This window comes from Cyprinus carpio, chromosome B25 (assembly GCF_018340385.1).
Source record: "Cyprinus carpio isolate SPL01 chromosome B25, ASM1834038v1, whole genome shotgun sequence".
Classification (NCBI taxonomy): Eukaryota; Metazoa; Chordata; class Actinopteri; order Cypriniformes; family Cyprinidae; genus Cyprinus; species Cyprinus carpio.
Genome location: NC_056621.1, coordinates 417,949 through 439,415, shown reverse-complemented (window position 1 = coordinate 439,415; position 21,467 = coordinate 417,949). Strand labels below are relative to the sequence as shown.

The 21,467-nt window shown below is 38.9% G+C and overlaps 1 pseudogene; it reads right to left on the bottom strand.

Annotated features, from left to right (window-relative positions):
• Positions 1-4,825: 4,825 nt before the first annotated feature.
• Positions 4,826-19,336, bottom strand: LOC122142364 (annotated as a pseudogene).
• Positions 19,337-21,467: the final 2,131 nt, after the last annotated feature.

Sequence of the window (21,467 nt, the reverse complement as noted above, 5' to 3'; positions counted from 1 at the left end):
AAAAAAAAAAATTAAACTTAGAAAAAAAGTGGTACAAATGATTGTAATGTATCTGTGAGGTATACACGGTTTAAGGCTATGTAGGTTTAACCTGGCTGGCAGAAGCGAGCATGAGATTAGGGGGGTTGAAGATGACGAAATCCTGGGAGGTTGTGGCCATTGATTTTGAGGTGGTGATCCATTGCTGATATTGTGGATAACACGGGTGTACACACCAGGGTCACTGGGCTGACCACAGTCATGACCCCTACTGATGATACCAGACTGAACCCACACTGAACATGATGACTCACCATTGGACCCCAGAGTCCCCCTACATCGAGCAGAGCAGGTATGTTTTTTCAGTGACTTTTTTTGTTTATTGTACTATTTTAACAGTGATCTGAGCAAACAGTGACTGTGAATATAAAATAAAATGGCTGCAATTCTGAATTCAGCACATCCCTGATGTGTACGCACATTTTTAGATGAGTAGTAATAATTGATGTGGTTGCTGTACCTGGCAAAGGTGTCATTTCCCCCCTGCAGTAAAACCAGCACACATCATGTTGTCTGTAATGAGGTCGGCACCAGCAGATTATTACATTCATAATTAATTACCACTGGAACCACAGTCTCCTGCAGAGCCCGGGGGATAAAACAAATTCACTGGACACACAAATACAGTCCATCAATGTGTGATGTTAGCAGATATGTGTGGTGTGTGTGTATGATTGTGGTACCTCCAAATGCAGTTTGTCCCCAGCCTGTGATCCAGCTGCTGGGTGCCGGAAGGGAAGTGGCTGTTTTCTCGCAGCTAAACACACGGGTTCTAATATAGTTGGTGAAGATACAGAAAGAGGACAGACGAAGTAGAGAGCGATGTCATGTGTGTGTACGTGTCATTGTTGTAGGACGGGGTGAATGAGGAGTGTACTGACACTTCTGCTGACTTGCCATGCCCATGATCGCCCGTGCTGTGTCCTCCCTCCAAATACACACAGACGCTGAACGTGTTGACACTGAATGAAGAAAAACAACAACAGTATTACAAGGAGCAGTCAGGTTTAATATCTGTGGAAAATGTGTGATCATGTGCTTCTAACCTAGCGAAACAGTGAGCTGCAGATAACACCCATTCACTGCTGATGAGGGAACCCTCCGCAAAAATGGCCTTTATATTTGGGGCTGTGAAGACTAACCATCCATGGCCAAGCCCCCTCATGTGTGTCTGTTCCGAACCCCAAACACGGGGGTATAGAGGGGGGCACGGCCCACAAAACTGAAAAGAGAGGTGAGAGTTGTTCACAGTGACACCCAAGACAAGGTGCACAATCATCACATCACACTAGTGTCTCTTTTTAATTTTGTGCCTGTTCTTTCTAGACATCCAGGGAAAGGGGCTCCTTAACCGTTCAAATGAGAAAAAGAATCTGCAATAAAAGACAGCACGAGGTGGGTAAAGATTACAGCAGGCCCCAACACAAAAATCTAACACACATTTCAGGGGCTTGGAGTAATACATAAATATAAACTATGTTTTTTTTTTACATTATGGCCTCTCTATCTCCATTGTAGAGCCTAGGTATGCATAAATAGCATAAACACTATAGGAACAAGCTAAAAACCATTCATCAGGCTCTTTTTGTTGTTTGTTTATGGGCATGATGGCATATAGTCTAAACAAATACTGCTAAATCCGAATCAACAGTTTTTAAATTTAAGAATTTCAAGAATATAAAAAAGTACGTGCACACATACATTAATGTTTACCATAATGAAATATGTGTTAATTTGTGAAATAAATTACAAATAGCCTTTACAGTAACAAGAATTTAAAATATAGTCGTTTCTGTTTCTGTATGTTGAACGATTAGGGGGGGGGGGGGGCTATTTGAATTCTTTGCACACACAATTAATCAAATGAGTTCTGTAGCTCTATATCTAAAGTCTGTCTATACATTAACTAGTAAGTAAGCGTAGTTATATAAAATAAAAAGGAACGAAGCACATGACCGGCATTATGTGAAACATCGTTATGTAAAAGCAATTAAATTAAGGTTCTTCGTTTTTATATGCTTTGTTGTATTAGGGGGTAAGGGGGGGAAAATGGGATCTGGACTTGACGCCATGCAGCCCAGATCAGGAACCAGCAAGTCCAGTGATCCAAGTGTAGCTGCTTACTGTATGTCGTAAGCAAACTACTGACGTGTACAGTTAGTTTTTAGAATTGATTTATGATCTGTTTGAAAGTTTGCGAAAATAGTATCAATCAATTGGAAACAGCTGTAAGACCCTACCTTTGACGCATATGAGGATTGCCATACATGTTAACCTCCACATCGTCACGAGAATCTCTCTTCTCCGGGGGTGTGGATGTCCCCTGCTGGTTTTATCCTGAAGAATGTCATTTTGCATATGCGTCCTTCATTTTCCACAATCATATTTTATTTCCTTTTCTCTCTCCTTTTTATTTTATTTCTATCACGCTACACCTGGTCTGGGTGACTATGTGAAAGTAGCCTATATATAACTAATCGCCTACATTTCAATAACGTGTTCTGCTATGCAAATGCACTTTACTGCATGCTTGACATGAACACCCTGTGTAATTTAAATAAAAGTTACAAAAACTATCTAAATATATTACGTCCGTCTGATTTATTATTATTCTATTTAGCTTTATAATACATGTATAAATTGTATTAATACATATTTTGTTCGATATTAATGTGTATCCTAAAAAGGCGTACGAGATACAGTTATATTTAAGAAGAAAGGACCAAAAAAACAATAACAAACGCTCAACGGGATTACAAAAACCAGCAGTTATTTCCTCAAAAGCAGGATCTGGCACTGGCCAACCCTCAGAACACCCAGTCTATATGGTACTGTTTTTTTTTTTTTACCCCACGCTAAAAATAACTTCGATTTAGGCTAACTTTACCCCGCACAATCACATGGACTTCACCGTCCTTCACCTTGGTCCAGAGGCATTTGAATAGTTCTTGGGAATCAGTTGGGAAGGCACACAGAATTACAGCAAGATTTATTCAGGGTTTTTTTTTTTTTAGATAAACCAATAACCGATTCTAGTCTCTCAGTAGTGCCTAAACCAAAAACTCCTTTCACATTTTTTAGGCCCAAATTTCATCATAGAAGATATGAATACACCGACTTAAAATAAATTAACATTTTAACAGGTCCTCAAAATCTGAGGACAGGGTAAACTCCTAGCACTGTCCCTGGCTGTGCATAAACTCCTGCTGACATGGCCCAAACTAACTCCAGTCCTCCTAGTTTTTGAATCACCGGCAACAAAATGCAATTAAACATTTTACTGTAGATGTTGTAAAACTCTAGCATACTGATGGATACTTTGGATGTTTGACACCTGCATGTTATATGGAATTTTATTTTCAAAGTAGCCTAACTTACTGTTGTGCAATCAAAAACATGTAAATCGTACGATTGCTGAATAAAATTTCGAAAGATTGGATAAAAAGTTTAGTTACGTTTTAAAAATGCAGGCAGCTACTGAATAACACAAACCATTTCAGCAGGAAAGGGGCTTGGGTTGAAAAGTTTTTTCTAATATTTCCAAGGGCAGAAAGACAATGAAAACAGCAGGCCCTAACACAGATCCTTGAAGGATTCATACCACAGGTAAGTTAAATATTCCCCTTTTTTTTATTGGTAATGGTCAGACGGGTAATATTTAAATCATCTTAAGTTATACTCCTGATAACTGCCCTGAAATTTTATTAATTAAACTGACATGCGCTGAGCTGAGAGCATAGTTCATTCAGGTTTTTCTTTAGAGGTTGATATTTTTTGTAGATGTAGCCTAATTCAGCATTTCATTGTTTGAATATTTTAAAATATTTGCATGAAAATATAATCTTTGTATAATCGTTTTTTTTTAAGTTTACTGAGGGCACCTAGTGAATTCAACGAGACTCAAAAATATAAAACTAATCAAAACATATTCTTGTGGATTCAACAGCTGACCAATCAATACATTTGTTAGTATTATTACTTATTATTAGGATCTATTATTTTAAATTAAAATTTCAAGTTAAAATTAATTTTAGGGTACATATAGAAATACACAATAATCAAATTGGTGTATTAGGGTGCCTTAAGTTTTCAACAGACAATTTTTAGCGTTTACATGACCCATAATAACATACTCAATAAACCGTAACTGAATACAGATACCACTTAACAGAGTTTAAAATATAAGGTAACTTGAAAATGTATTAGTGAATTGTGCACATTGTTTTTTTTTAACCTGTTTTATTTTTTATTTTGTGATTCAATACTAAATGTTATATTGTATATTTGATTGAAAACAAAGGTCCCACAGTATTTCTTTGTCATAACAATCCCAAACAATAGGTAAGAGAGTACAAAAAATAATACAGCATTCGATCCTGATTATTAAAGTTTGGTATTTTTCAAACTGGATGCCATTTTCTTTAATTTCTTATTAAATTGGTTTTGTGAAATATATCATAGTTTCCACTCCATTTCTATATATGAAGTGTCCCCTATATTTTCTAGTTTATATGAATTTCCATTCTTTATATAAACATTTCCTCTTTCATAGCCAATGCCAAAAAGATTTCAATGCCAAAAACTTTGGGTTTGATAAGGGAATTCCAAACCTTTTGTGTCAGCCCCTTCAGTGGCTTAGTACTTTTCAATATTTGCTAACTAAAGATTCATACTTGTGCAAAAGGCTAAAAAAGTGATTTCTTATGAAATCCGATATATGTCCATTTTTTTCCACAGTGTAGGTAATGTCAGTTTGTAATGTCTTTGTTTCTCCAGTTGGTCCAGATCAGGTTTGAGCGGTAGTAGTTATGCTGACTGTAGGGGGGCCGTCATCTGTTACTGGTGTTTCCCAGTGTTGCACACGTTGCTGCGTTGCAGTTTCAGAGCAGCCTGTCTGACGAAGAGAAAGGTACCAATCACCCACTATATATTAAACTATATCTACAATATCTCCAACATGAAATTATATATATGCACTGTGTTCGTTATAGTGTATTTTGTGTTGGACTAATTTCTCTTCAGGCCAAAGCCAGATCATTAGTAATGTAGGGGCAAAACACTGAGTCTACTTGGAGATGTTCTTGCAGTCAGAGCATGCTGATGGACCGCAGCTGCGGACAGCTGCACAGAAGAAAGGAAGGTGTGCGGTCAGTGCAGCAGAGGACAGTCACTCACGTCCAGCTCCTTCAGGAAGTGACCAACTCGTGTCAGGTACTTCACTGCGGTATCTGTCAGCTGGAGAAACAAAATATAGTTCAGTTAAGATATTTTACCCCTCTTTGAATACCATGCTCTAATTATCTGAGAACCACTTTTTTTATTGACCAATTGAATGCAATTTTTTTTTATTATTACAAATGAATATTTCCATATGCCAAAAAAATATAGTTTTGCCTACATTTTAGACTAAACTGCAAATGTGGATGGATTAACATACTAGAGATCAAAAATAGATTTAATTATGTTGCTGTTGTATTTTTATATATATACTGTATGTTGTAATCCAGTATGGTAAATATACTGTAGTGTGCATATGATATGTAATAATAATTATAATAATCTTTTTTTTTGGTGGGGTGGGGGTTATAATAGTATGATCTCGTTACTGGTGTTATAGAAAACATAATGTTTTTTTCCTTCAGATGTGAAATGTATTTTCTTGGATTGAAAAATACGGATTGAAAAATATGTTTTTAAAATATTTTAAAACTTGGATTGAAAAATACGGAGGGCAAAATATATTTTTAAAAGCTTTTAAAAATATACATGAATCTTTTCGGAATATATGTTCAAAAATCTCAAAAAATTGCCCATATGGACCTTATCAGCATAACACCCATTTGAGTTAAATGTTTGATTTTCTTGTTTGATTAAGGACCTTGAAATTTGAAGTGTTTTTAGTTTTACAATTACGGAATTAAAGAAGTACTTTAGGGCATCCAGCTATTCTGACTGTGGCAATGGTCCTGCAGAAGAAGGAGGGCTTTTTGATGGCTCGATCAACAGACACACACACTGACACACATCCAAAAGCTCCAGGACGATTACTTTTTGGGCAAAACATCTGCAAAAGACAAAAAGATCATCACGTGCAACTTTCCAAAAAGAGTAATCAGACGGTAAATACATTGCAAGTCAATTTATGCACAAGTGTAGTGATAAAAAGGAACCCAAACCTTTATTCCACTTATCTGTTTATGAAAACACATTCACTTGCGCGTCAGTTTTCTCTCACTGTGGTTTAGTTTCCCAGGCTTGCTAGTCCCTGTGAAAGACACCTCTTTAAAATAAAACAGTATTGACGACAGCTGTAAAATTATTTTTCTATACAGTATATAATATGCGTAATACTAAAGTGTACTTTGTCATGTATTTTGCAGCCATGATGTCCAGAGAGACGAGAGAAGCACAATTGTCCAGAACACTCAAATCCATTATCTGTCCTGGGTTCTTCACAGAAACACACGCTCAGGTGGGGTCAGCTGCTACATCTTGAAAAGAAATGTACATTCATACAGTCTCCGTGTAGGGAGAATTTGATATTTAATCTAAAAAGTGTGTAAAAAGTGTTAAATGTTGTCACTTCTGAGTTTATTCTCTTCAGGTGACAGGTCAGTAAGTTTTGGGCAGTAGGAAGATCAAGCTCTCGCAGTTTAACAGCAGATGCTCCTTCAGTGATGTAATGGATTCCAATATCAGTCACTCTGGACCAGGTAATAAAAAACACACACAACACCCATAAATTAGAAGCAACTATTCTATTAGTTTTAAACAAACCAGATTTGTTCAAGAATCATATTTGAAGAATGGCATGTCAAGAATGTTCACCAAATACTCAAGATTGGGTGACTAAATGTGAAAGTTTAGAAATCAATTGTTTTTTTAGCAATTGTATATATTAGATATAAGAGAGATCATATTATGATATATATAATATATTAGAGATATAGATATTATATATAGCTATGTTAGTCGGATTTGTGTCTTTAGCAACAAAAATGGGCAAAAGAAATGCTACAACGATTTCAGGTTTGCTATTTCCTTCTTTTTTGGGTTTTTGTTGGAGGAGTAGCATCCTGTTGTCGATTTGTAGATTTGCATGTGGTGTGTTAGGATATTTTACTATATTGGAGCGGTTATAGATCCTGGTGGCCAGATAGCATATGTCTGGCCCATTTGGTTCTTTCCGCCCACCCCACAGGAACCAAAAGGTTTCTCAGAGAGACCCTGCATTTGCATTTTCCTATATATTCATGTTGAATCCTTATCTTACTTGATTCAGGCCTGAGATTTTAAGTTGCCACAGTTTTGTTCAACTTCCTAAAGACTTCAGCTGCATCAGTCATGCGAGTGCAGTCAGACATCTGGACCCTCACTGAGTTCCAAGAGGCTCCGGCACAGGGCCTTCAAGCTGCTGTCCGTCATTCGATTATATTACCTGAAATGCAGAATGCGCAGTTTTAATAAGTTTCGCCTTTCTAGCCATCCCACGTTATTTGAGCGCCTTTATACAAACCTTCAGATTTAGGATCTTGGTTGAGGCTGATCACTTCAGCCATCGTTTTTGGAAAGCCACATCAGAGAGAATACGGTGAGTCACATAGGGAAATCGCAGTCAAACAATAACGACATTTAGACACTTAAGACCTTGCAGCAAAGAAAAACAACAAATCACCAATAAACTACAATAGAAATTTACTTTACACTTAGTGTCTAATAGATGTTAATGTACATAACACATATATAATAACAATACCTGCACACAGTTGTCAGTCATGGTGGGGTAGATTGTCTAACACAATCTGTTGAAGTGTGCTGCAAGCTTCAAAGCAACATATTTTGTAAATCCATCACAGATATCTGTAACAGTAGAAAATAAAAACTGTAATGTCACATTTTATATAACACCGGTCATTTTTTGCTAATCCTTCATCGGGAGCATACACCAAAAAAGTCACCTGGTACAGTAGCTACTAAAAATTTGTGTGCTATAGAAGTACTTTTTATTATATAGTAATATATTCACCTACACAGTAGATAAAATATTAGCTAATATTACTAGTTTTCCTATCCATACCTGTCAACAACCTGAGAACATCCAGGAGAGGTCCAGAATACGTGGAGTCTGTGTGGCAGCCTTTTCCTGTGCTCAGATACGGCAGGCCTTTATCAGAGAAACGTTGTGCAGTATGCAAGACTCAGAGACCGCAGCATTAGACAGCGTCTTTAAAAACAACAATCAATAGCCAAAAAGCATCATAAAAATATAGCAATTTCTCGTCATTATCCTTGTGTAACCCAAAAGGATGACGAAGTGAGAAACGATAAGTTTGAATACCTTGACAGGACGCTTATAGGGGGGCTGGCATTAGGCAATATGAGTGAAGGCCAGATGAATATGCAGGGAGAGAGCGAATCCTTCTAAAATCCGCTTCATAATTTATCCTGTCAGTGGTGTTTTTACAACGACAAACAGGAATTCGATTTTTTATTTAAGAGTAGTAAAAACTTAAACGCCGTGTGCCGTTTTATTCTACTTGCATTAAGACTGTGAGCATTCACTGAGATCGAGTTCTTGAAGATTTCTGCATTGACCTTTGACAAAAAAAAAACACAAAGTAAGATACTTATCCTATTTTTAATTACATCCAAATGTATGAAGTTTTAAGGCTGATTAAAAGATACAATTTACGCTGCGTCCTAAACTGGAACTCCTGCACCACCATGTGCAACCGCACAAGATTGACAGAGATCACATCGACCCGCGATGCACCCGCAGTATTCTCTCCACAGTCTGATCTCGTGATCCAGCCGGCCTCAGAGGAAAATCAATCTGCGGAAACACATCTTACAGGTTATACGCTATCTATATTTATATTTAAGAGTTTCGTTAAGCGAGCTGCACTGACCTCACGTCCACAGTGACTGACCTGAGCGATTCGCTCTCCAAGAACGACACACCTGAGCACATTTCAGAAGCTCACGCCCACCTAGACTCTGGAAGACCTACAGCAAATTGTTTTATTAAAATCAGTGACTTGTGTAATTGGTCAGTTATGTAATGCCACACATCACAGAGGTTAAGTGATACCTTAAGAGAACAGACATGCTTGTTTGGGGCAGCAGTGATAGTCTGTCCTGGCCATCGCCTTGTGTTATCTCTGAGTTCTGACTTTCCTTGTATATCTCTCTCTAGCCTCTGAGCAGACATATAAATCATAAAACATCTCATCATCTTCGGTGCATTTGGTGTTCGACTGTTTTGAAAAGCTACCTTAAAGTAAGTTCCTTTGTTCTTTTAGCGTCCTGCACAACGTGGACGCCAAGCCGTGACTGGATGGTTTCTGCAGTGAAAAGACTCCTGCACGTTTTGTAGTTTCCTCGCGGCATCTGGATAAAATGTAAAATATACATATGCCTTTGTGTCAGAAATAATATTAACAGAAACAAAAAAGGAGCTTGATTTTCTACACCAACTTTGAATTGCATGTAAACCCTAATATTCCCCTGAGGGTACTAAACCATAAAAGCTAAATACCATTCTGCCTCTGTTTGCGAAACTGAACCCACGCTGTCCACTTGATGAAAGCCAGTTTTATCCGTCTCTGTTTTTGATACATCTCAGCCTCTTAAGATTCTCTCCAGGAGTCTGGCAGCCTTCAGTTTCTCTTCCTTTGAAATATACACCTTTCCCAACCCCTTAACATGAAACGTCAGTCCATAAAGCTCGACATACAGACACTGTGTTTTTGTTTGCTGTCGTGTGACTCTTCTTTGATAACTCACAGTCTATAGTTTTGACACTCACGTGAAAACACATTTTGGTCAGGCGGATGCGGTAACAGGAGTACGCTTTCTCCACAAAATGTGACACAGGACACTGTGAGAGGGGAAATAAGCAGACGGAGGTTTGAGACACAACCCTCATTCACTCTGAACGCGAAAATACTTAGAGAGGTTTTACCAGGGCTGTCATTCGGGGTTTCCCAATATATCATACACAATGCCTCCTGCCAAGGAGAGTATCTGTTTGTCTTTTGTCAAAAATGTGTCCTGGAATTCAGAAACAGTTTACATCTTAAGAGACGTTGTTTACGTATTAAAACCATTTTAGTGAGCCACACATGTCAAAAAATCACACATACCAGCTGATCTCAAAATCATGATCCTCAGGATAGAAAGGATCATTCTCCTCTATAAAGTGCAAAGGATCCTCATGGGCATAGATGCATAACCCAGCAGCAAAGCCTGTTGAGATGCAAAATAAAATCAATAAAAAAAAATCTTTTAAATGTAGCATTAAGTCATCTCAATCTAAAAATCCTCTAATAAATATCATTTTATTTTACAAAATATTTAACATTACATATTTTATTAACATATGTAGCCAAACACTGCGTGCAGAGTTAAACGACTTATTCATAAAGTAATTAGATCATTAGATAAACCTTGTAAATCTTGGAAGTAATGTTTAATCATGTAGTCCTCGTATAACTGGATCTTGAATCTTGCAGAGAAGTCTCATAAAAACGACGGGCGCCGCGCCGATGTAATGGATTCCCTGGATAGTCAATGCAACCAAAATCAGGCTACACCTGCAGCTATCTTTGCAATATTTTACCTAATTCATGTCGCTTGGTCAACTACTGCAGTGGTTGGTCAGGAGAGACAAGGACAGCATCGCAAAAACGTAATAATAACACCTATATATATACATATTAATATAGAATATAACTAATCCTATATTATATATGTAATGCTAATAGATACTAAAGGAAACGTGTGTAATATAGACGTGAGGGATACGAGATAGAGAAGTTGATGAGTGTAAATAAACACAATCTTTGTTAAAAAAATCACATTGCGAGGTGGAATTTATTCCATAATGATCGAAATGTAATTTGTGCAAAAGACCACCAAATCGATAATGAACGCTCACCATAGACAGTAAAGAGTGCTCGACCAGCAGCACTAACTCCCCCCCCCCCGCGACCATGTTTTGGTCAGTCCCACTGCGGCGCAATGGCGGCAACGCGCCGGAGTCTAACCGTTAGTGGGCGACTCTATCGATCATGACCCTGTGTGTATCTGGTTGTTATCGTGTCGGACAAGCCACCATGTATTCAAACATATGAAACTCCGCCGCAAGAATGAGAGACGACAGTGTCGTATCCGCGCCGCGGCAGGCAATGAAAGGCTCTGCTGGGGATTGTTGCAGGAGCCGGATCCTCGAGTAATGCATATGTGACAACTAGTCTTTGGATCGCGCAGGAGAATGCAGGAGATAACAGGAAAAAGTCTGCTAAACGTGTGACTATTTCAGCTGGGCAGCATGATGGCCAAAGGGTCTGATTTGAACAGGCGTGCATGAAGAGGTGATAATCGAGGACCTACTGCGGGAGGCGAATGCTTGTAAGGGATTATCTCAATGGTTTGTGACTGTTGGTATAAAGTCTTTGATCTGTGTACGTTAGAAGTGTGTCATATACGTTACACCTTACAGTGGAGTAACTATAGGCAGTGTGTCCAACTTCATTGCTGTCCTAGGTTCTTGATTTAGAAACGGGGAAGTACTAAGATGTCCTACGTCATACAAACCGTTCTTTGGGTGCTTGGCTTCTCATACGGTGATGTTTTTTCTCAAAATCTGCTGCCATCCTGGAGCATAGACCATCTAAGTTGCTTCTCTCATCTTCTGCAGTAGCAGCCCAAACCCAGAAGGAGAGGAGGAAAGTTCGCGTCACTTTAGGAAACGCTGGGCTGCCTTACACAGTATAACCCCGCGCAGCTGGTGCTCTGCTTTCTAGACTTTATGTATTAGCCGTACTTTTTGGACTTGATGATGCCTCTATTTAACATAATTGTTTGAGCTGTTGTCTAAAGTTAGGATCTCTGCGAGGAATTGACGGAGGTCTCCCCACATCATTGCAGGCTGCCTCGCCAACCTTCACCTGAGCTTCGCGTTCAGACCCTTAACGCTTTTCTCACAACTTGAGCAGACAGTAGCCTCAATCACGAGCAGCGGAAGGTGTGGATTCTTTATTAAAGAGGAAAAAAATGAACGTGAAAGAGAAATGTTGCCCATGGCTACGTGGAGACTAAAAATTCTAAAGCGAAATTGAAGATTAAAATAAAACTTTAGAATAACACACATCTGACTAAAAATAACTATAAAGTGAAAATGGAAGACTATAAAAAACCTCAATTGCAAATTTATAACTACTATAATAATAGCTAAAAATTACTAAAATAAACCCATTCCTGAAGAGGTTTTGCTGGTTAGCGCGTGCCTGTGACACTGGGGCACCCACTGGTTTCTGTTGTTGGCGGGAGATATATGTCCTCGTCGGTGGCTGAATATGATTTGTAGACTGTTCGCCGGTGCACCTCTGACCTTCCGCTGGCGGCGCTCGATATGCTTCACTACTCGTTCAGTCAAGATAAATCAACAGCATCGGGATGAAGGTGTCCCAGCACCCGCCTCCTGTCACTAATGTTAGTGAGCACTGACGTCCTACCGGGGATTACCCTGAGTCCCGTCTTGAATGATATTGTTTTTCGCTAATCAGATGGATTGCAATTTATTTAATCTGTTTCCTGCCGATCCCAGTCCTGAAGGTCCGGGTAAATCGTCGGCTCCAATCCCGATCTGATGGACGATACTGTGCAAGCTCAGGTGAACATTGCAATGTCGGTTATTGGTTTGCTGCTGTACATGAGTTCCCACTGTTTTGTACGTGTCGAAATCCAGTGCAGTTGGTTTCAGTGACGCATTCTGTCATACCAACCACAATATGATGTATACAATAGATAAATCTATAAATAACGTGTCCTAGCCGTTTCTCATTGCCTGCTTGTTTACTGCGTACGTCTATTTGGTTCGGACTCTCTGGTGGTCCTGAATTATTTCCGTAGCTGCACGCTCTGATGAGGAAAAGAAATATTGTGTTATTTCGTTAAGATAAAAATTGCATGTTGCGAGTGTAAAATAAGGATTATATTTAAAAGTGGGCGCTGTGCGTTGTTGTAGGGGGGGCTTTTTACCAAAACAAAAAACAACACAATTTTGGGGGGGTCCAGATTTCAATGAATTTGGACATGAAACATTTGAAAATAACATGAATTCACATTATAATTATCAGAGTATGTAGAGGCTGCTTAAAGCTAATTGCTGGTAGTTCACAGTAGACATATGTAGGGAATAGTAATGACTTTAATTTGTTTACTATTATTTTATTTAAACAGGAATAGTGTTTCTTAGGATATATATTGTTTGTGGCTTAAATTTTATTGACAAACTATTATAACATGTCACCATGAAATATAAAGTCAATAAAAAATATATGAGAGTAGTATGTTACAGGATGTGAAGTGTAAGTCATATATTGTATAGTAATAGTTATTAAAAGAAACTGTGAAATAAAATGTGATTTTAGTATTTTATTAATTTCTTCCGATTATACAATTGCATGCTGATTATAAAACGTTTTGTCCAAGTGTTGACCCTTAACAACAGTATTGGCAGCTAGTTTCGATTTATCTTGGTAAACTGCACATAGGCGCTAAAACGAGAAACAGTAGATATATGTGTGTGGTGTGTGGATGGGGTGTGGTGTGTTGGTATTTTCTATCTTAAATCACAATCTTTGGATTTGATATCACCCTAACGCCAGGTTTTTGATTCACATGCCTGGCATTAATTTGTTCTGTCTTAGGATTTACGGTAGCTGTTATAGTGGCACACCAAGCTCCCCCCTCCATTTACTTGTACAGCGTGCACAGTCCAGCGGCCCTGAGGGGGTGTGGTTTGAACAGCTGCACAAGCACTTCTGGTCTTCTTTAATCTTGTCATACCTGTTGTTGTTGGAGGGGAACCTGCCCTCGTGGAGACCCTCTCCTCAGTGCATGCTGAGGACTGTCAGGAGGCGCGAGAACTACTCGGGTACTGGTGTTCTAAAACTGGACTGCTCTCTCTCAGGCTGCACCGTAAACTGTGCCCCTGCTGCTTTCCCTCCAGATGAGGAGGTGAAGTCACAGGTGGCCAGACTCCTCACATAAACCTCCGTACAGACTTTTTTTTCCAAATAGACCCGTTCTTGCATGTGTAGAAGCTTTTTAGCTAGAGCTACCTGCACTAACAACCTCACATGCGTACTTTAAATCCCTTGCTGTCACATGTTGGATATCTTGCTGGTAACCGAGGTGGTCCCTTTGGTAGGCAGGGTATACTCTCAGAAATGGTTGGTAATGGACAATACTGATCTCCCTCAGGGCTTTTGAGACGATTTGTTTGTTTCATAGAATTAGAGCATGTTGTGAACACCCACCAGACCTCGGTGTGAAGAACCGTTGAGAACATACTTCCCTGCCAAACATTTTTCTTGGGCCAAGTGAGTGCAGAGTATTTTTTTTCTGCCCACACGAAGCTGCTTTGGATATCCAGACCAGTGGTGGAAAGGCTCTTGTAACATCTGCGCATGTGTTTTAAAAATCTTTAGATGCCTTGAAAAAACGTTTCACCTTCGTGCGGCATAAATGCAAGTGAGTTGTACTACTAACGAAGTTATTCAGGTGAGGCCTGATGTCGTAATGACCACGAAACCTTAGTTTGACAGATGTGTTCATTGGATTTCGATGCTTGATGAGGAGATCGACATGGCCAGCTATGCATTAAGGAAGACTGTTTTTATAAAGGCAATCTATACAACGTGGTTAACGATTGCTATGATTCATTGTGGACATGCGTTTCTGAATTTTATGTCAGGTTTGTGGAAAGTTTCTTAAAATAAAGTATTGAAATTTTCAACCTGTGTTTTATCGAATTTGGTTTCTTTTTTGTCACCTTTTGGGCAAAGCTATAATGAAATTGTGTTGCTTACATGATCTTGTTGTAATGTGACAGATGTTGGAGTACATTCCTGGATCAATGCGAGAACAGCGATGCCAAATTGGGCCATAGGTCAATGGTGCCCTAGACCATGTGTAAGATAAAGTGCATCTGATGCTTGTATCTCTGCAACTATTTTGCACATATTGACAACCAAAACTTTGTATGTCCATTGTCACCTCATACTGACCATGGGTCCACATTAATTGGGTAACACGCCCACCTAATGGGTCAACAGTGATAAGCCAAGAAATCTATTACTAGTGGTTGGAATTATGATTTTTGTCAGGCCCATTTTGACTAAATATCTTGCAATGGGTTTTAATTACTCATTTCCTGCAGTTTGGGGCTGAGGCTTGCTTCTGTAAGTGGCGTGTGGCCCCCGGAATTGCTTGCCTGGCTTGCAGAGATACTGTTAAAGGTAATTGTATTCCCGGCATTACTCCCAGGCTTATACCTCACAGCACATGAAGTCGTCAGACATCATTCTAATATCTGATGTTGGTTCGCGTCAATAAACATTAGTTATCAATGTTGTACAACGATTTGTGGCTGCGACTCATGTTTTTGTGGAAACCTTGAGACAGTTTTTTCATGAACTCTTTTGATAACTAGAGAGTATAGAAGAGCATGAGTTATTTAAAATAGCATATTGTTGTAACATGTACACAGTCTTATTGGCAGATTGGAGTATGTTTTTGATTGCATCCCTTGCTGAATTTAAGTACTTATTTATTAAGCACTGTTGGGTTTTTTTGTTTTTTTTTTTTTTAATTTTTTTTTTTAATTTTGAAAAAAGTACTTATCCCAAACTGAAGTAATTAGTTATATCATGTGTAATAAACTTGTTTAAATTGGTGTTGTGGCCTCTGGGGCACTGGTACAGGCCGATCAGCCAAAGAATCCTTTCACATTTAGGTACATATGTTGTCTGGCATGACAAGATAATTATTGTAACATGCTGTTGTTTTGTCACATTCATCAATTAGTGGAGAGTCACGATAGATCTCTTAACCATAAGTTGAGTAGTGGTTTAATAGACAGCTTAAATAGTGAGTGGTTATGTGGACAAATGAAACATTTGTCAGCTCCGAAGTCAAGTTGCCCACCGCACTCATCGCCCTCATTCCTCGCTGGCTTATTACATGGGCCTTGCAAGGTGATCAGGTTACAAGCCAGCAACAACAGCCAGAACCCTCACAAATACTTTTGACAGCACCACTGTTTGTCCCTCTCTATACTCAGGATTTGTGGGGCCGGGGTGAACGCGTACGGTTGACCTTTTACATCACAAGGCGTTGGCCCAGAGGTCTCGCAGCATGAATACGTGCCTGCAGGAGATCGTGAACCCTTACGGGGCTGCATCCTCTTCATACTCAGTATGAGATGCTGTTACAAACCACAGAGGATCTTACGAAAATCTGCCGAGTGTGCAATGCCTGACTGTGATATTTTTTGTGTGGGCTCTCCGGGGTCTGGAGAGCTAGTAGCAGAGGTTTAACAGTCCCCTCCGAGCGGGGGTCATGCCTCTCTACGCTCCTCATATCCTATAGGGGTAAGACGTCCATGTGCATACGGTGGGCAAAAATTATCATTGTTATTGCAACGTCTCTCCTGCTCTAGTATTAAAGCCAAACACAATTTAACTTAAATATGTCAATTTAAGTGCACTGTTAAAGTAGGAAATATATAGGGTTGGATTGATTGTAATCGATGATGGCAAGTTAATGGAAATAATATACTTTTACATGCATAATAACCACGTGTAAATGAGGGACCACCAGTGTCACCAGTGTTGTCAGCGTTTTTGGAGCAAATAGGTATTGAAAACTCTACATATGTAAATGGTATGTGAGGAGCAAAAGACGGCAGAGTTCAATTTGGATGAAGCATCTTGTTTTTGGTTTTTTTTCCTGTCAATTTTTTGAAACCATTTGATAGTCTATTAAGACTTAACCCATTATTTATAGTTTGATAAATAGGAATGTATCAATTTATATAATAATAATTTATATACTAAATCTGATCATTTGCACACAATATAAATGTATGTATTATGAAGATTATTATATTTTATTATAGAAGGTAAATAGAGTTGGATTTTCTGATGTCATAAGTTGCACAATTCCTGGTACAAATAAATTGTTACATTTTTATAAAACATATTACCAAAACACATAGTTGATCGTCATTATTTATTTTTAATGGAACTAAAATAGTTTTAAAATTAACGCATTTACAAAATAAAATTTACAGATGCATAAGTTAATTAATACTCACAAATATTCTGTTTTAATTTAGCACGGTCTTAAAAAAAATGCCTGATGCACAAATCTTATGAAATAGATTACCAAAAGATTGCATTCTTGCATTACAGTCGATCGTCCTTATTTCTTTTCTATGGACCGAAAATAGTCTTAAAATTATTGTACAAAATTGCAAAATTATTTAAAAATTATAAATGATAAAACGTAAACTATTTAAATAATATCTACGAATTTTCAAATAAAATGACTGGTACCAAAGGCCATTGTGAAAATACATTTCTACATGATGTTCCCCAGCATTAGCGGTGTATACAAAATATAACTCACCAAGTTTAAAAGCAGGTTTATAAACATTTGTATTATTGTGCAATTCATAAACTCATAACCTAATCCAAATTCCATCAAATATGTATTTTGCAATATACTTACTAAATTTATGCATCTCAGAAATCTAAGATTTATGGAATTTGGTTGGTCATTTCCCATCCTGTTGGGAAAAGAGTAGATGGTATGTTAGTAAATGCCGTTTATTGATTTCCATCAGTTTGGAATTTGTATCATAGTTTGTAAAAAAGTACAATTGTGACACGAGGGATCGCCATAATGTTCCCCCGTTGTTTGGCCCCTACAATCTTCGCCAAGCCTAGGAAGCTGGTGTGTGAGGACTGAACAGATACAGTTTTCTGGTTGGGCAATATAGCTGTTGTAGTCATGGAAGTTATAAACGCTCTGTGGCAATTTTTTTACATTTTGTGGGCACTTTATACATAGTTAAAAATATGTATTGCACATTTTATTATCTATCACTTATTTTTTCCTCATATAATCAGACAATTCACTGCCAGAGGCAATCTCATCGTATAGTTTTATTTCAAGTTACCAAAATGGCAGCATGTTTACAAACTTATCAGCACCTCTTAGCAGTTCCTTAAGATTTAAGACAATATCATATAATTCAATGTGTGGCCCACACCATACAAAACCACACCACAAATATACGCCTGATCAGGGGGCTGGTTCCATACAACAAGTTTAACAAATAATCCGAGGCTTATTTCCAGTTGAATCTGACTAATTTTGGAACCAAATCAACTGGAAGATAAGTCAGACTAATTGAAATAAACATAGGTTAAGCTTTGTTTTATGAAGCAAACACTGATTTAGTGTTTGCCATAGCTGGATCTCAGCTCCGACAGCCCGAGAAGTTACATATAAAAACTCAACAGAAGGTGTAAAAAAAAACGCTTGCCATTTTGGTCTTCAGATGGTGAAACTCTGTGCTTGAACGGAGAGGTTACGCGCAGCGTAGATGAGCGGTTGTGAGGATGTCATGCGACCAAGACCCTGTTAAAACCTCCACTCCCAAACTCCACCTGAAATACATTTCATTATTAATTGTATTCTGTGCGTGAATGGTAGAGTAAAGATCTCATCTGTTTGGAATCGAGGCCATAGAAACCGGTTTCCCCCTCCCACGTAATTGATAGCAATCATTAAAACATGTAGCTTGAAAGCTCTACTGTTAGACTTGTCCCGTTTGGTAAAAGTAAGTTGAATTTAAAAACCACTTGCGTCGCTATCAGCGTATCAAATATGAGGCGGGGAATGAGATGTAATCCGATCGCTTGCCATTTATGACTCGCCTTCTTAGGTTTGTTTCCTCCTCGTTCTCTTTGGGCGAGAGAAGGCATCATACGCACGGGGTAAGCACGCTCCCCCACGTTCGTTCCTCCTTCTCCTCCTCCCCTCCAGTGGAGCACCCTTGGTTGCTTGCTCCGTGTCGAGGGTAGGATGGAAGTTTCTGCAAGCAGGTTCCTTGAGGCAACACATGCTCTGTATCAGCACCTTGTATCCCTCATTGTGTATGCTCCTGTACGTGTTGTCTGGTGTATACAGTGCTTTTTTCTTCAGTGTTATCTGGTGATGGGCTGTGACTCAGCAGTACCAGGCTTCTTCAGAACATGCTAGGAGGCTAGGAACATAGTTGTTCTGAAAGTATACACTCTAGTTGGTCTCCATCTTCTCCTTTGCTGGATGACTGAGAACTTGCTCCATTAGGCTGACAGCCTGTGGCACACGCATACACTCTCTCACTGTCGTTTATTGGTGGGTGCTTGACCTCCATCGCACAAGTCTTCTTCATTTCGTTAATGGTGAAGAACTTTCTTCAGGAAGTAGTTTGGTGTATTTGTGCCTGTTGGCTCCGGCGCAGAGCTAACTTCTAGAGCCTCCCTGTGGCTCTTACTCGACCCTTGTGTAGTAATGTTCATTGCTACTTAGAAGAATGAAACTTGTTGGTTTCTCTGAGTATTTGGTGGGCAAACTCTTGTGTGTTTATACCCACATGAGTCATGCCTGCCTAATGGGGTAGGGCAGGATGCCCCTCCGATGCTGGATGCAAAGCCAGTGGATTCTCATCCACATACTTCGTCTTTGTTTCAGTGTTTCTCGGGTTTTCTAAAGTTAGCAGTTGTGTCTAATGGTTGTCGTTTGTATTCGTCCGCCGAGCGTGCTTAGGTTTTTAACCCGCAGCCGGTTAGTAGCAGTCACTTTTCGTCATTTTGGGGTTTTTGTATCCTCTCTGTTCTTGCTTATTGTGAGGTGGGTAGCGAACCCTTGTGGAGCCTTTCTGGTGGTGCGCTTTCTTATTTTCCGACCGTAGCGCTGTAGAACCCAATTGATCTGGGCGCTCGTCAAGGAACACAGCACCACGCCCCATAATGAGGGCTGCTAACGACCGCGAGAACATGTCTAACGTTTTCCGACTGCGCAAACTTGTGCGTCTGACGCGTACACCGTGTGGCACGGTCTTCTGCAAAAATCATCAGCTTCAACTGACCGATATGGAGAGGGGGAAGCAGCCGTAATCCAACGCGCAATCCACGCTCGTCATACCGTTTTTTCGGCGGCGCCTCCTTTAGCATTTTTAAAACGGATGTGCTAATTAGGCGTGATTATCGCTCGGCGCTGTACACAGGCCAGCTGTGAGCAACTGCACGCACCAGACACTGGACTGAGAGAAACATCCGACTATCTGCTCGCTAATGCACTGAACAACTGCTCCGGGAGGTCTCGCTCGTGTCATCGAGCGGTGTGCCAAAAAAACCCCAAACTTGTAGCAGCCAATTGTGACAATCTAGATAGCGCATGCTGCGAGCATATTACCTGGTCTATCTTGTCACATAAGCGGGCCGACGATTCACCAGACAGAGCTGTGTAGTAGTGTGACCTTCTGGGATCGCCTTCTGGTGGTTTCAATTCACGCCGTCCCGCCACGCAAACAAGTTCGCGGCTTCGTCTCTGGGTCGCAAAAGTGCAATAGTTACCAGCAACAGACAGTTAGCAGCTTCTAAACGCAACTGCTATAGTGTCTGCACGCACCCTTCTGTTCACCTGTCCCCCAAACAATGGTGAAATTACTTCTCATCTCCAGTCAATTATCCCAAAATTCCATAGTGATTTCCAGGAATAAGTCGCACAGCTACCTTTCAACGCCTCTATATCGGGTGCTTCTGCTTTTTGATGAGAGCCTGTAGTAATAAACCCTTTATATTCTATCCCTCATCATCACCATGGTTTCTCCATTTGTTTTGCGTTTTTTCAATTAACACCCTGCAGGGCTCATGGGCACCCGGGATAATCTTTTTTGTTTTAATAGCCATTTGCTCGTAGTTCTTCAGACTGGAACAATGCCAATTACAGCGCAAGGGGTGATTTTTAATGATTTCCCCTCTTATTCTGCCACTGAGATTTTTATTTATTTAAACAAAATCTCAAATTCTAATTTAAATATATAATAGTATATATACTCTATATATATATATATATATATTAATATCTATATATATATATATATTTATTCTAGTTTTAAAAAGCTTTTTTTTTTTCAAATAATAGAATGGTCATAATTGAGAACTGATCCTTTGATTAAAGATGCATTTTGTTATGCCTTTTTGTAATAGCGATCAGTAATTATTTTTTTGGAGGAGTTTAAATTTTGGCAAAGGTTTTACTCTAAAATCGGGGAATTAAGTGCTCACTTTTTTTTTTTGTGGGTTATTGCTCTGCATTCAAAATTAATATCATTCGGCAATTTTAATGGTTTTAATTTTTTGATTTTAAAATTTTGATTTTTTTAATTTTTAAAACGATAGTAAAAATAACAGAAAAAAGTTTATATTAAAAAAAAAAATAGTAAAAATTACAAAAGAAATTAAAAACGGGGTTATATGAAAAAAAAAATAACTATTAAAATAAAAAAAAACCCCATTTAA